The 8607-nt window shown below is 40.6% G+C and overlaps 2 pseudogenes; both read left to right on the top strand.

The window, feature by feature from the left end:
* Positions 1 to 523: 523 nt before the first annotated feature.
* LOC122434744 lies at positions 524 to 6420 on the top strand (annotated as a pseudogene).
* A 307-nt stretch (positions 6421 to 6727) lies between these two features.
* Positions 6728 to 8159, top strand: LOC122434745 (annotated as a pseudogene).
* The last annotated feature ends 448 nt before the right edge of the window (positions 8160 to 8607 follow it).

An 8607-nucleotide genomic window follows, 5' to 3' on the forward strand; every position in this document is an offset into this window, starting at 1 on the left:
TCTCTGCCTCACCTGGGAACAGAGAGAACACAGATCTCTACCATTTTGCATTCTTTTCTTTTCCCAGCATTTCTAGATAATACACGCATTAAAGTTTTTATAGCTAGAAATGTTACCAATAAAATAAAGAGCATTGCTTGGAAAGACACTACCATTTATCATTAAATTGTATGAAAATAGTCTGGCATAGCTCTAAATCTGAGATCAGATGTAGGTAAGCTTATGGTAAGGTGTCATTTAAAAATAACAACAACAACAAGCTTTGAAGTCAAGTCAGGCTGGATTCTAATCTCTGCTCTAATTCAAATAATACGGGACTCTGCACAGTTTACTTAACCCTTCTAAACCTCAGCATCTTCGGAAGCAGTGTAAGCTTCATGTAGGATGGCATGGAAGGTGCTTGGGCCATAAAAGTCATGTGCAAATAAATTAGAAAGTTCCAAGTAGACACAATTTATATGCTATGAGAAGTCAGAATGATGGCTACCTTCAGAGGGAACTATTGACTAGGAATAGAGTGAGAATGGCTTGTGGGATGCAGGTAGTGTCCTCTTTTGAAATGGGGGTGGGTGCCTGGCAACAAAGTACCAGTGTCACAAAGCGTGTGCAAAGTCATTAAGCTGTACTTACAACAATAAAAAGGTTTTTTACAAATAGCATCCTTCCCTTGAGAGACTCTCACAGTATTTAAATATTGCTCCTGAGTGCCACAAGCCTTTGAAGAAGGGTGGGGTGCAAAAAGGATCAGGAGGAGAGAAATGTGAAAGCAAGCCATAAAGAGGGAGGTGAGATGGTTAGGATGCATAATAAGGATGCAGAGTACCAAGAACCATAGATATCTACCACTTTTCTAAAAAATGTCATTTTGTGTTATGTATCCCAAATCCCGGACAATAACAAAAGGGTCCAAGCCACTGTTACACAGTGACATTGGTATTCTTATTTGGGCTAAGTTTTAATGCTGCTAAAAATACAAATCTTTCCTATGGGCACTCCACCACATGTCTTCCAGATTATAATGTGTCTTTCTGTTCCATATGCCATCCTGTCATTTCTGTCATTGTGATTCTTCTCTCCTGTGTCAGTTTGGGGAGCTAGGGTTATATGTATGTGTGTTTATTGAGAGGGAGGAGAAGGTGTTGATCCTGCCTAATGCCAGTCCTTGCAATCTATATCACTTACCCCGATCACCAATGAGGCCCTCCAATATCATGATCATGTAAAAGTCATTCTCTGCTAATATCACCCCAGATAGCCTAGCTTCTACAGGGGGAACCATGCAATAACTCAAGCCCATGCCCACTATACTTCCATATACATAATGAGGCACCTATCTACAGCCATAAATACATGGTAGTTATTACATAGTAACAAAGGGTCACTGAGATTACAACACTTGAAGTCACTTATCAACACATTTGGCTTCATTTTATAAGTATTTTGTAAATGTTAGCATTAGTAGGACCCTTGAGAGATTACTTTCCCATGTAGTCGATAAAGAAAACTGAGACGAAGAGAGTTGAATAACTTGCTTTAAAACTTAAAGATAGCTGTGGCAGAAAGAAGACAAAATTCCAGATGTTCTGACCCCTCTCCCTCAGCCTCTTCACTACCTCTTAAAGAGCTTCTGTTGACCTCCACATGTCTTGGGCATAAAATGAACAAGATTCTAGCATCCTCCATTTCCCATTTCAATCATAAGCCCCTAGATCTGATGTATATATAAACACCTATCTTGGCTTTGGCCTACAACAAATGTATTGAGATAATGTTGTTAGGGGTTTCTGAAGAAAGCTACATCAGTTAATATTTTATTTCTTCAATTGTTGAGTTTTTCCTTTCTCCTTTTTAAAAATATTTTGTAACTTAAAGATACAAGAATAGTATAAAAACCTTTATATAACTTTATCTAGGCTGATCAACTTTTAACATTTGCCCAACTGCTTTATAACTCTCTCTTCCTCCCACTTTCCTCCTCCTCCTTCTAACCCTCTCTCTTCTTCCCTCCCTCCTTTCTCTCTCTCTCATACACATTATTATTATTACTTATTCTTTAAGAGAAAATATAATTATTGCTATTTTTCTCTGAGAGTAAGTTGCATAAATCATGTCACTTTACCTCTTACACTTCAGTGTTTACTTCCTAAGAGCAAAGATATTTTCTTACAGTCACAATATAATTACCAACTTTAAGAAGATTGATACTGTCACAATTTTCTATTCTATTGCCCATATTCCAATTTTTTCGATTGTCCCCATCAACGTCTTTTAGAACATTTCCCCTACCCAGTCCAAGACCTAATCCAGTATGATATGTTACATTTAATTTTCATGCATCTTTACTCTTCTCCAATCTGGAACAGTTCTTTGGTTTTTCTTTTCTTCTATGATACTGACATTTTTGAAAAATGTAGGTCTTTTTGGTAACAGAACATTCTTTGACTTAGATTGTACAAGTTAGTTTCTGCTATATAATAAACCATCCCTAAACTTAGAAGCTTAAAACAAAAATTTATTAGAAGAAAAATCTATCATTTCTCACAACTCAGCAAGACGCTAAACAATTCTTCTGGTTTGGGCCACCTTGGCTGGGGCTGGATGGCCTAGGATGCCCTCTTTCATGTGTCTGGAAGTTGGCTGAACACAGGCTGGGGTGACAAGGATGACTTAAGAAGTCATGAGGCCAGCCTGGAGTCAGTGAGGGACAGCACGCCACTAGATCATGGATAGAAGTAGAAAAATTGTAGCCATTTTCACAATGTATCATAGCAGGGGATAAAATTGTTGTTGTCATTTTTAAGGAAGAAAATTTGCTATTAATGGAAGTAATGACAAGACAAAAGCCTCCAAAACAGTGATACACAAACACCTAAATGTATGACTTGAAAGAATTTGAAATGAAGATGCAACACCAGTGAGGGAAAATGATCTATAACACAAGCTGACTGGGAAAGGGTTTGTCACCTGGATTGTTTTTATTGGTCAAAGGGGTCACATTTTAAAGGCTGTAAATGAACTGGAATGCTCACCCGCTGAAGCTTAAATGCACTCAACACAGATAACTGAATGACAGAGAGTTCTGTGTAGAGTGATAGGTCCCTATTACAAGAAAAACAACACAGAGAGAATGTTGATAAAGGGAAACTGATCCTCCCCTTCCCAGATGCTCAGTGCTGCTAGGTAGCAGGGGAGGCCCTGGAATACCACGCTGACTTTTTCTTTTTTAAATAACAAAATCTAGACTTAAGTGTGAAATTTCCAGACTTCTAAATATTGGTTTAAGTATTTGTAAGAGCACATTTTCAGGCTGAGTTAGGCCCAAAGGCCATATTTGAAAACTTGACTTTTCTAAACTAAAATTTAAAAAATCAACCTATAAGAACAGAGAGCATTTAAAAATTGAATACAAGAAATACTTATCCAATTCCCTTATAGAGATATAATACCTCTCTTAACCGGTGACTGTGTAAAACATACTTTGATTTGTGCTCAGTAACTAAAAGACGCAGCATCGTGTATATAGCAAGGCTAAGCCTTTATGTTCCATAACTATTGTTTTTAGCATAATATATCCTATATAGAACAGTTCAGTTCAGTTCAGTCCAGTCACTCAGTCATGTCCAACTCTATGCGACCCCATGAATCGCAGCACGCCAGGCCTCCCTGTCCATCACCAACTCCCGGAGTTTACTCAAACTCATTTTCATCGAGTCGGTGATGCCATCCAGCCATCTCATCCTCTGTCGTCCCCTTCTCCTCCTGCCCCCAATCCCTCCCAGCATCAGGGTCTTCTCCAATGAGTCAACTCTTTGCATGAGGTGGCCAAAGTATTGGAGCTTCAGCTTCAGCATCGGTCCTTCCAATGAACACCCAGGACTGATATCCTTTAGGATGAACCAGTTGGATGTCCTTGCAGTCCAAGGGACTCTCAAGGGTCTTCTCCAACACCACAGTTCAAAAGCATCAATTTTTCGGTGCTCAGCTTTCTTCACAGTCCAATTATCACATCCATACATGACCACTGGAAAAACCATAGCCTTGACCAGACGGACCTTTGTTGGCAAAGTAATGGCTCTGCTTTTTAATATGCTATCTAGGTTGGTCATAACTTTCCTTCCAAGGAGTAAGCGTCTTTTGATTTCATGGTTGCATTCACCATCTGCAGTGATTTTGGAGCCCCCCAAAAACAAAATCTGACACTTTTTCCACTGTTTCCCCATCTATTTCCCATGAAGTGATGGGACCAGATGCCATGATCTTAGTTTTCTGAATGTTGAGCTTTAAGCCAACTTTGTCACTCTCCTCTTTCACTTTCATCAAGAGGCTTTTTAGTTCCCCTTCACTTTCTGCCATAAGGGTGGTGTCATCTGCATATCTGAGGTTATTGATATTTCTCCCAGCAATCTTGATTCCAACTTGTGCTTCTTCCAGCCCAGCGTTTCTCATGATGTACTCTGTATATAAGTTAAATAAGCAGGGTGACAACATACAGCCTTGACGTACTCCTTTTCCTATATAGACAGTACTCTGTAATACTGGCATAGGCAGACATTCAAGACACAATGGAAAACTGACAAAGGATAAGACTATCACACAATTTCTGAAACCAAAAGCCTGAATTTCTTTCTTACATAAGTAAGGGAGAGTTTTACTAGTCAAGTAGAGTCTCCCTGAGAAAAATAAACTGCTGATTTAGGGGATGGGTTTGTCCAGGTTACATTTATCAAAGAGACAGGAGTGGTCAGCCTCAGAAATGTGAAGAATCAGCAGCTTTCCATCAGCTGACTGTCAAAGTGTGAGACTGTTGCCGATTGGCTGCTCTTCAGAGAGTAATTAGTGATGAGTAAAACTGATCCTATTCTGAGGTTTGATTGTTACCATGGCTAGAGAGTGACCTGTCATTCTCCAGTCCCCTTAGAGAGATGTAAGGGCTTTTGTGAATTAGCAGAATTGTGTAGAACAATGGAAGATACCACAAGGGTTACACTGCCACAGCTTCACATGGGCATGTATGCTACTTCACAAGGAGCTGAGTTTAGTACCACATAGGGTAGAGCTTCTCTGTGAAGTCATGGCTGCCCAAGTATAAAGTCTGGGCTACACCTCATCTCAATCTAAGAAGAGCTCTATCAATGTATATGGGGAGATCTTGCTCCTCTGAAAGGTAACGTTCCCAACATCACGAACTACAAAAACCATAAGTCCACAAAATGATGTTCTATTAACAGCATAATCTAATTACCCCAATACTAGCATAAAAGGGGAGAATAAGAGAGAGCATGAGATACTGAAGAGAAACAAAAGGAGAAAGAAATAAGAAGCAAAGGTAAAGTTAGTCTTATGTCTTATTACAACTATGTTTGAAATCAGGAAATATATTAAAATTCAGCCAGCTGGACAGCACTCATTTTTTATATACTTCTGTGAAAGAGTTCCTGAATCCCATGACTAACTTTTTAACCCTTATTGATAGCATGTCCCTAGCTTTAAATTAAATAAGATGTGGACTACCTCTTTAGAAATATGAAGCACAGGTTAAGGGGAAAAAAACCTTCCAGAACAACTCCACAGAGAAATCTGAAGAACATATGAGTTGCAGGCTTACATCAGTAGAAGCTGAAGAGGGACCGGGAACTTCTGCTGAAGCAGAGATAGCAAAAAACTCAGCACGGGGGACCAAAAGAAAAAGAGATACAAAAAAATAGCACAGCCTGCGGTCCAGGAGACACATCACAACGTTGTGACGGTGTGAAACCTCCGAGGACACCGACGCGGATCCCCATCCCCCCTCTTCCTTCTGTCCTGCCGCCTGTCAACCTGGTCGACAGGGACGTCATTCGAGCTTGATGCCAGCAGCTAAAACTGAGCACCAAAGGCCCGAAACTAGATGGATATAAACGACTCTGTGAATATGCTTACCCTCATCAAAAAAACTTTCCTGCCACGGCACAGGAGGCCAGGATCCCGTCACTATCGAAAAGGATAAAGATAGAAAAGGGGGAGCTACCACTGGAATGCTCTGAAGGAGCTGCTCCTCCTGCAGAGGGGCCACCTGCCCTTGAGGGAGCTCCTCCGCCTCTTGAGGGAGTTGTATCAACTTCTGCCCCCGACTCAGAAGCTGTGTTTGCCGCCTGGAGCAGGATGACAACCAGGGCCGTGAAGATGGAGCCAGTACGCTCACAAGAGACTTGTGAGGTCCGGTGGTGCGTGGTCCACGGGAGAAGTCTCCCAGCTAACACAGATGGCTGGGTTCGTTTACAGTTTCATGCCGGGCAGGCCTGGGTGCCTGGAAAGCGAAGGAGGGTGTCTTCACTCTTCCTGATACCTTCTGGTGATTTTCCACCCCCACACCTAGAAGACAATATGCTGTGCCCTGAGTGTGTACATAGGAATAAAGTATTAACAAAAAGCCTGCAATGAGATCATAATAGCAGGAAAAGGGTACAGCTATGATTATAATTAATGATAGAGAAATGACTACAATCAACTCCACGGTGACTTTAGACTTTAGATAGTGGGGCCACTCCACTCTCTCCATGCGTCTGGCTTCCAGGGTGCACAGCCTGCTTACAAGGTCACATGAAGAAAGAAAGCCTGTGAACTGATGGGAAACACAAGCCGAAGTGACTGTCTCTCCAAAGATGCCCAGCCCTAAGGGAGCAGAGGATAAAGGAGATGGGGACATTTAAAAATACTAAGTCACTGAATGGAATTAATTTGCTTGAAAATGCCTCAAGTAAATTTCTACATTGGACAAGACATATCTTATAGGCAACAGTTGCAATTTGGTCATGTACACCTCAACCAGATATTCAACCTTGTCATCACCAGGCATGGTACAAGCAGAAATGTGTTGTCACTGACAATATTCTTGCCCCAAAGAATCTATTCACAGGGAAGCAATCAGTCCTGATGATGCCTCTTGTCTCAGCATAATTAGGTGAGCTTACCTTCTTTTTGGTGTCAGTTACTTAGATGCACCCATCCATATGTAAACATTCACAGCCTATGCACTTAAGATGTCTATATTCTATGTATATGTGAGTTATATATAATTTTTTAAGTGTTCCAGATTGAATAATACATTATAGTGCCTCTAGTAAAAAGGCAACTAGAAAATTTTAAAATTAAAACTTTTATTTTAAAATAAAAATATTCTAGGCCGGAGCAGGAGTGAGGCTGGACCAGGGCTGAGGCAGCGGACGCCCCTCCTTCCCATCTCAGTGGATCCTGCCCAGAGTAGGGGGCGGCTGCAGGCGAGGAGGGCGGAGTACGGCTGGGCAGCTGGGCGGTGCCGGCTGAGACAAAGCTGTTTGCAGTTACAAAGCAGGGATCTCAGCAAACACCCACCACAGAAGCACTGTGGCATTTCTTCCCCCTCCCGCTTAGCAGCCCCCAAGAAGACTAACTGCCTATTACACAGAAACTAGTGGAGACTCTGAAGCCCTTTGGGGTTTTTGAAGAGAAAGAGGAACTTCAGTGCAGGATTTTAATTTTGGGAAAATTAACCTGGTGAAAGACTGGATACGAGAAATCGGCGAAAGCAAGAATCTTCCGCAATCTGTAACTGAACATGCTGATGGGGAAATGTTTACATCTGGATCTTACAGATTAGGAGTACATACAAAAAAATGCCAATATCGATGCATTGTGTGTTGCACCAAGACATGTTGACTGAAGTGACTTTTTCACCTCATTCTATGATAAGTTGAAGTTACAGGGAGAAGTAAATGATTTAAGAGCTGTTGAAGAGGCATTTGTACCAGTTATCAAACTGTTTGATGGGATAGAGATTGATATTTTGTTTGCAAGATTAGCACTGCAGACTATTCCAGGAAACTTGGACTTAAAACATGACAGTCTGCTTAAAAATTTACATGTGTATAAGAAGTCTTAATGATTGCAGGGTTTTGATTTTGTTGCAAATCAATGAAATGGTTTTATGAGATGTTTTACATCTAGTATCAAACATTGACAACTTCAGGTTAACTCTGAGGGCTATCAAACTGTGGGCCAAATGCCACAACATCTATTCCAATATATTAGGTTTCCTTGGTGGTATCTCCTGGGATATGCTCGTAGCAGGAACTTGCCAGCTTTGTCCAAATGTGATAGCATCAACTCTTGTACATAAATTTTTCTTGGTATTTTCTAAATGATGTGTGTTTAGATTACATTAAAATAAAGTTGATTATAGACACTGAAAAATAAAATAAAATAAAATAAATATGAAGCACAGGTTAGATCTCTTGTGAGATTCCCTTCTCCTGACTTTTCATGTAAAGAGAGTCATAAGGAGCCTTAGAAAATTGGGGGAATCTCCAAAAAGGACCACAGGAAGTAGGTGAGTTGAGAAGACCTTGCTGGGTGTTCAGTAACAAATGATAATGCCACATATCCAATCAGTTTTGTATCTATCTGACCCTTTCAGTGGGAATTTTGTCTCCCCTTTCCACAAAATGTATAGATTTTATTTTATATGGCTTTTAAAACTATATGACAAGAGAATGTGTTATTTCTCATAAATGCTCATTCATCCATTCATTCCACAAACTGAGCATTTACTAAGGGTATGCCGGACTGGATGAAGCACTAGCTGAAATCAAG

Source organism: Cervus canadensis, chromosome X, assembly GCF_019320065.1.
Source record: "Cervus canadensis isolate Bull #8, Minnesota chromosome X, ASM1932006v1, whole genome shotgun sequence".
Taxonomy (NCBI): domain Eukaryota; kingdom Metazoa; phylum Chordata; class Mammalia; order Artiodactyla; family Cervidae; genus Cervus; species Cervus canadensis.